This window comes from Limulus polyphemus, unplaced genomic scaffold (genome assembly GCF_000517525.1).
Source record: "Limulus polyphemus unplaced genomic scaffold, Limulus_polyphemus-2.1.2 Scaffold4279, whole genome shotgun sequence".
Taxonomy (NCBI): domain Eukaryota; kingdom Metazoa; phylum Arthropoda; class Merostomata; order Xiphosura; family Limulidae; genus Limulus; species Limulus polyphemus.
The window spans coordinates 69,635-76,714 of NW_013669889.1; positions in this window are offsets into that span (position 1 = coordinate 69,635).

Here is a 7,080-nt window from a genome sequence, read left to right on the forward strand (position 1 = left end):
AAACATTTTTAAAGTATAAGCAACGGGAATCAATGACTTAGTTTTCCCATTGTGCAAAAGTACAGCTTACAGCCTAACTTTAGACGAGTCGATGAAACGTCTCTATTTTTGAGGATGATGTTCAGTACCTAATTATTCCATTAGTGCATCAACATTTGTACAGAAACACAACGAATCTTGTATGCTGTAGCAAGAGGCAAAACTTTGATAGCAGCTTCGGTAAATTGAAACTCTTGTTCCTGGAGGTAATAAATTCTATTGCTGTAAACGAGAGCCAATAAGTTTTCCACGCTGCTTTAATAGAGACAAGTCACGAATTGGATCATCCAGCTCTTCTTGTGTGATCAGATGATGCAGTTTATTTTGAGGTGCCACAGGAATAGAATTACTATATGAAGGGGATGAAGATGATTCATTGTCTTCTTTGCATGATAATTCTTATGTTTCTCAATTCTTTGGTGGATGTGGCACTGGAACCCCATCCCCATGAGGTTCTGGTTTCATTGCAGATGCAATATCTAGATGTTTAATGTATTGTTTAGTTTTGCCCGAATATCCAGAAACATTAAGCATACAAAAATAACAGTCAGTTACATTATCTTTGGGCTCATGCCATATCATGGGAACTGCAAACTGTATACTTACTCTCTTCTAATTCAGCCAATGTTTCAAGCTAGATGTGCAAACTGTACAACACACATCTCGAGCCCAATGACTTTCTTGCTCAACAATTTTACACCCAAAATATTGGTAGTAAGCTACCTTTACTGCGTGTGTGATATTTTTCTTTTATGAAACTATAATATATTTTTCACAAATGTAGCAGAAACTGTTTGAGTGATTTCTGCATTTTCGAACTTTACTTGAACTGAAGACAGCTGGTATTCTAAATGATTTTCTAGAAAATATAAACTAACTTATGTTTACATGACTAAAGTTTGAAAGACCTTAAAAACAAAGTTACGCATAATTTGATTATATCGCTAGTATGATGCGAGGAAGAAGGTCGGACTTTGTTTTGCCTGTGCATGGAGCGAAGTGAAGTAACCAACTGAGTAAGTGAGAGGCAACTGAGAGAGAGGTGTCTGACTCCGCCACTTTATGCTCATTCGAGGGTCTTCTCGAATGTTGTAGTAAACTGAGCATGTGAGAGTTTCGTGATTCCCGGGCGGTGCAGGTGAGATGGGAATAAAGCAAAAATGGTGCAATTTGCTACAACTATATCAAAAACAAATAGCATATATGAACAATATATTTGCAATTTTACATCAATACAATATGGTTAATGTTTGAAGTTATCACAAATGTATGTTATTTACCCATTAATTTGTCCAAGTAAACTTAATTTCACAGCATAAATCTATTGTACTGAGTTAATTCCATGGTATGTCACATAGTACTGATAAAATATTGGGATATTACAATAACTCAAAATCTAGAGATATTAGTCAAATTCTGATTAATTTTTGCAATCAGCACCATCAAATTACCCCGAATTACGTGAGTTTTTCTCTAGTAGCAAATTTTTTGTTGTCCAATGTTAATTAGACGTTATATACCATTTTCATAGATAATATATATTTTTACAAGGAAATTTGAAAATGCTCCCTTACGTTGCTACAGAATGTGGCGCTTGGGTGCAGACGATGACTATTATTTCGGCGCGTAGAAGGAAGTTATTATGATTAAACTGAGGGATAAATGTAGAAGTGCCTTGACCTTGTGGGATTGATCCATTCTTGTTTTGCGTTCCACTAGATATTGCGTAAGTTAGGGTATGGATTTCAGATAAATGTATATTGTTATGCTTCTAGTTATATAAGACTGAATTGAGCCGTCAAATGCCGTGTACGAGTTTAAGGAAATAAAGTAAAGGCTGAAACGAGTCACATAATAAAATAGCTGAAGCGAAGGTTTTAAACGTTTGACAGTAGAGTAGTACAGTACATCTACAAGCATTAAACCGAACGTGCGAATCATTCTGGACCAAGAGTTGTATGGAAGTAGAACCAACGTCGAGTAACGTTATGTTTGTTGCCTGGCGACGTAGCGTCAGAACTGTAAAAAAAATTGTCTGCTTCAAAGTTCTACTGTTGAAGTAGGTTTCTGTAACTTTGTGTTATTCTAAAAAAGGATAATTTACCATTTAATCTACTTAAAGTTAACTGTGGATATACAGTTAGGCGTATTTTTATATTTGCACACAAAAGTATATCGGAGGTATACGGAATCGAACAGTTTCTAAACAGTTAAAACTAAGCACATAATTTGTAGTTGTACGAGCAACAGCAAGATTTCGTTATTTAACTTATTACTGGCCTTTATTTTAGGCTAACTCCTAAGGTGAATAACGGTGTTTGGTTTGGAAAGCTTGTAAAAGTTGTGGGCTTGTTCCACTTTGACATTGTTATTGAGTGTCACGGTTAATCTGAAAATATCACTAACACTATCAGTAAACGACAGTTGGCTCTCAGCCATGAAGGTAAGCAAAATTCACTTAATCATTAATGTAGTTATGGTATTACTATTCACGAAAATATTTAAAGTCTGTTTAACTAGAAGGATACTCTTTTTGTTTTTATATTATTATGAATATTAAGTATTGAATACAGAATGTGTTAGCAATCATTTGGAATTTTTATTATTATACATCAGTAACAAAGTACAAATTACAATTATATAGTATACTGCCTCCAAAGTAAGATGTATTGTGAAAAAAAGAACACAAAAAAGTTGTGTATTGCTTGGATGATTTCACATCTGGTACTTTCTTACTTGGTTACCATAACCATGGTAATTGTGAGTTGCATGACTATGTTAGCAACAAGCACATACCTTAAAGAAATTGTGAACTATATGAATAATTTTAAAGTTTTGGATATATTGTTTTCAAGAGTTTAGATAAATTAGAGGTGTGATCTTGAATATGATACTGGAAGGGATCCCACCATAGAATTAAATTAAAATATAAAATAAAACAGTTTAAAGTGGGTAAAACTTTTTATTATTAAAAAGGGCTATACAATATTTTGACCCACTGGACAGTACAGGTTTTTGACCAAGCCTAAAGATGGCCAGTTGTGGTCTAAGCATTGAACTTCCCTTTTTTAATAAAAACTTGTATACACATTTTAAGCTATTTTATCTTACATTTTATGAGCTAAAATATTAAGACATAAGTATGGAAATTGGGCAATTAATGGATGCTGATATGACTAGGTTGTTTTTAACTGGTGGAAGGAAAAGGTTAAAAATAATGACTTTCATATTAAAGGCAATAGTTTGAAGTCTTGGAATCTAATATAGTTTTGTTCTTTGTAAGGTTTTATTTTGTATAAAAGAAACTTGTGCATTGGTTTTGCTAATAATTATGTTTGCTGTAAATTGTAATTCGTACTTTTAGGTGTAAACTTTTTGCTGATTAGGTGCATAGACACAAAGAGTTATATTTAATTTGTTTTAAAAGAATTCTGTTACATTTGGAGTATGTGTTCAATCTTGGGCCATTTACTTTAAGAATTATATTGAATTGTAAGAATGGGTTAAAAGGAAGGCTACATGAGATAGAAAATTTGTAATACAAGGACAGGTTAAGATCTCTAAAATTTTTTCTTGAAAAAAAAAGTGGGATCTGATTGAGGCATTCAAGTTTTTGAAGGGAATTAATAATACTAATGCATCCTCTTTTTTTTTTTATCTAAAGATGAGAATGGTAAATTTTAGCAAGGTGGTAGTCATCTTAAGACAGCATTAGTTTTCTAATAGGCTGGTTATCCTTTGGAATAGGTTGCCTTCAGCTATAGTAGATGTAATAATCTTAAGAAAGTTTAAAGATGGACCAATAAATACTTAAATGATCAGAGCTGGATGTAAGTTGTTTGTTTTTTATGTGGATGGGACTGCCTTAACGGATCAGCAAGTTCTTTGTTGTCCTTAAATGTGAAATTAATTAAAATTTCATATATTCACATGTTAAATCTTCAGATTAAAATATGGTAAGTTTAAATAAAATTGCTATCATACCAAAATTTATGCAATAATTATGGGAGATTTAAGTTTACACACATTGATTGGGATTGTTTGAAGGCAAAAAGTGAGGGAGATAGATTTCTTAAGTGATTCAGAATGGTTTTCTGTACCAAAAGGTGAGAGAGCCAACCATGGTGGATGCTATTTCAAATATATTGTTAGCCATCAATGAGAAAGTCAGGGGTAAATTAACATATAAGTTGGAATATTTACAGAGCTATGGGAAGACTAGGTACTTGGTTAATAAGGTAACCAGTTTGTGAAAGTAAGCAAAACTTCAAAATGGAAACTGGGCCCTTAAAGGATGCTGATATGACTAGGTTATTTTTGAAGATCATGAGATAGATGAGCTTTTAAATATTTCTTCTTTTCTGTATTTAACAGAAAAAAATATTTGCTCTATTCCTGACCCAGAGCATTCTAAGGGAAATATTGGAATTAACCTGAATCATGTAAATATTAGTCCCTTGGTGATAAGTAAAAATATTGAAAGATTAAAAGTAGATAAAGCACCTGAACCAGGCAAGGTTTTCCCCAGGGTTTTAAAGGAGGTCAAAGATTATCAGATATGTGACTCTTCTCTTAATTTTTAATAGGTCAGTATAGAGTGGGCATGTGTTTCAGGAATGGGAAGTTTCTTCTGTTACTCCAATTTTTAAAAGGGGTGATAAAAGTTGCTTTGAAATTTATAAGCCAGTTAGTCCTTCTTTGGTGGTAAGAAAAGTTCTAGATAGTCTGTTAACATATAATGTAGGGACAACAAGAGATCAAAGTAAACTAAATGTTATAAAAAAAAATTCTCTCAAAACTAGCCCATATCATTCAAATATTTATCAAACCTTCCTTTAAACTCCCTTAAATTTACTACATCAACCATATCTGAAGGCAACCCGTTGCAAGGCCAACCACCATGTTAGAAAACTAAAACTGTTGTAGTTGAAGATTTGTATCTGTGTTCCCTAGTCCTACCATTCTTACCATTCAGTATGAAAAATGATCATACATTGACAATATCAATTCCCTTAACAATCTTAAACATCTCAATCAGGTCCCCTTTAATGGTACTTTTCTTCAGATAAAACAATTTCAGAGATCTTAATCTGTGCTCATATGACAACCTTTCCATCCCAGGTATCTTCCTAGGATCCCTCCTCTGAACCCTTTCCACAACTTCAGTGATCATTATAAGGTAAATATCTCAAGACGGAACACAATACTCCAAATACAGCCTAACCAGTGACCTATACAATGAAATTATAACATTATTTTCGTAGATACAACATTAAAAATCCTATTTGCTTTACCACTAGAACAGCATAGTGCTTAGATGGCTTAAGAAGCTGATCAACTAGAACATCAAGATTCTTTTTTTCCATAACACTACTAGGGTTATTCCCATTAAATTTTTACTAATAATTCCAATTTTGATAACCTGCATGCACTATCTTGCATTTCAAATGATTAAAAGTCATCTGCTATTTATTTACCCAACTTACCAAATAAGCCTCCTTACACCTAATATCATCAGCATATTTAATTAGCTTACTGACCATTCCTACATGTATGTCTCTGGAAAGAGGAAAGGTCTTAACAGTAACACGACTAGGTAGCACTGAGGTAACCCACTTGTGACATTAATCTAGTTTGACTGAAATCCATTTATAATAACCTTCTACTTTTTTTCCATCTGTCAGTTTTCTATACATTGAGCCAACTTATCTCCAATATGGATAATCTTTTTAACAAGCCTTTTATGAGACACCTTTTCAAATGCTTTCTGAAAATTCAGATAAGCTAAATCCATGCCCTTACCCACATCTACATAAGTAGTAACCTCTTCAAAGAATATCAACAAGATTGATAAGAGAATATTTTCCTCCTAGTGAAACCATGTTAATTATCCAACAAAATTTTGAGCTTTGTTAAATGACTTTGCAAAGCAACTTTCATAAGATTTTCAAAAACATTTATCACAATTTATGTAAGACTAATAGGTATATAATTAATGGAACAATTGAATACCACCCTTGTAAAATGGAGTAACATTAGCCATCTTCCAATCATTTTTGGCACCTGCCCACTATTGAAGGACTTGCATATTAGTAGTTCACATATCCTATCCTTAACTACTTTCCAAACCCTTGGGTAAATATTATCTGGGCTAAGAGCCTAAATATTCTTTAAGCTTCTCAATTCTTTCTTAATAAACACAGAATCCATGTGATCATCTTTTTCAATCTGATGACTGTTAAGAGATGAAAAATATTTCTTAAATCTTCATTAGTAAGAATTGAAGAAAAAGTAAATTTAATAACCCAACCATCTCATAATCATCAGAATTCATTAATTTATTAATTATTTCATACCCCTAGTACCTCCACCCACCCCTTACAAGTAAAAGAAAAGAAAACATGGGTGTACTAGCTTTGTAGCTTTTCCAACCTCTGCATTATTCAAAAAAGATATCTTCCTATTTTCATTCACCTTGTTTCATTTTTTCTTTCAAAAATTTTTGAATTACCTTTTATTTTTGAGGGCCACCATTTGGAAATTTTGCAAAACATATTTTTGTCAAAAAAAATATTTTGCCACAAATTCAATAAAGGTAATCTGATATTTCCTGCCTGGCAAGTGAATTGCTAATGCCAGTTTAATACCACCATGCAATTGTCATTATGTTTGTTTTTAAATATACAATAATCCCATGATCTTTTGTAAATCAAATAAGTTGATAATTAGATAATGAAAACATGTTTTACTGTCATTGATAGGAGTAATAATACTTTATTTAAAACATATCACAATTCCAATTAGAAATAATTAAGTAGCCAATTAGCCAATTCATTTATGTATGTTGTTTGAATAGGATAAACATAAAAGTAATATTCAATAAAGATTTTAGTCGTTAGAATATTTTGTAGTTGCCTACCATACTCACTAAATAATAAATTTAACTAAACTTATTTAGTATTTGATGACAATTGCATTTGGTTGTAACATAATAAAAAGAAAATTACATGTTTATAAACCTTTCTAACAGTAATTGTTGTA